Genomic DNA, 1,587 nt, shown 5'->3' on the forward strand with positions numbered 1-1,587 from the left:
TGCACAATTCCTAGAAAATTATGCATTATGAATTTAATATTCACAGACTATATCTTAACAATTGGCAATATATACAAAATATATTGACTCATAAGAGCAACTAGATTATTCAACTGTGTACATAGGAACATATGTGGTATATTACAAAGACAACAATTCTTTATTTCCTGAAATTTACAACCTTTGATAAATTGAGTTACTAAGGTAGGTCGTCTCTTTCGTTACACTTGTTTTATACAACAAGAACGATCATTTTTCATTTTAATAGACCCCATATTACCCAACCTATTCTCGTTTTGGCAGTATTGGGCATATTCTTCTCCTGATAATTTTTCTAGTGGTCTATAGCTTCTTTGCTTACTGTTTCCAATTATAGACTTACTTCTCCATCAAATTGTGGAGTCTCTACATATCTTAAATGTGACCATTTTTAAATCTTCCTTTGAAGCCATAAACCCTTTGATAAAATAAATATTATCCAGGGATTAACATTTGATAAATTTGCCAAATCATTTCGAGCTGACTCTTTTCTCAGTAAGAGTCTATAAGTTGTATGTGACAATTTTTCTTTGCATTCTGGCTCAATCATTAGTTTCTCTGAACAAATAGTTGTAGTTGACCTGGATCTAAAAATGTTAGTGTCTGTATGGTTTTGTAACTATTCCTCTTTTTAACTTTTACTGGTATGATTGCTAATGTGGCCATTTTGTCCTTTTCTTTGACAGTGCATGGCAAGCTTCTCTATATATACATATATACATTTACATTTACCATTCTTTGGAATTTTGAGCTTATTGTTCAGGCTTCTTTTGTAACATCATATTCTCAATTTTTATTTTCTCTAATACAGCCCTTAGATTCTTAATTTCATCTTGTAGTGATGTACTCTGCTTAGTCTTATCAAACATTCCCTCCATATGCATTATTGCGGATGTTCTTTATATCACTTAGATAATTTTCCCTTTTGAAACATTGAGAGCTCTTATGGCTAGCTCTTAAGCATTAGAAGCACAATTTGTTTTCCCTTTACCAATTCACTTTTCCTTTTATATTCAAGTTTTTTAAACTTCCTGCAATTCAGTAGCCTATGAGTTCCCATTTATATTCGTAGTTTTATCATTACTTTTCTTAATTTCCTTTTTTTGGGCTTGTGTAGCAAATACTTGCCTTGTCTTAGGTTTATCAATTTTACCTTCAACTTCAACAATAATGATACTACAGTATCATTATTCCTATAACAGTCCTCGAGTTCTTTCAAGGCTGCCTTATATCCTTGTTCTGGATTCATGCTCACAAATTCTTGTATTCTTTTTTTTTTTGCTTCCCTGAGGTAAACTGTTCATCATGGGAAACGCAACTAATTTAGTACCTTTGAACGAAACTGTCTCAAAAATCTATTGTATTCAAGAAAGCTACCATCAAATTGCTTAATATTCATATTAGGCTTTTGTAGTTCTTTAACGAATGAGTTCATTTTTGCTATGAAATCTGAATTTGACATATTCGAAAAGTCTTCATACTTACAGTAATTTTCACCATGATCTTGATATTTGTCTTCATTGTGTGGCATTCTGTTGCCATGTACGC

The sequence above is a fragment of the Penaeus monodon genome, chromosome 20 (assembly GCF_015228065.2).
Source record: "Penaeus monodon isolate SGIC_2016 chromosome 20, NSTDA_Pmon_1, whole genome shotgun sequence".
NCBI lineage: Eukaryota > Metazoa > Arthropoda > Malacostraca > Decapoda > Penaeidae > Penaeus > Penaeus monodon.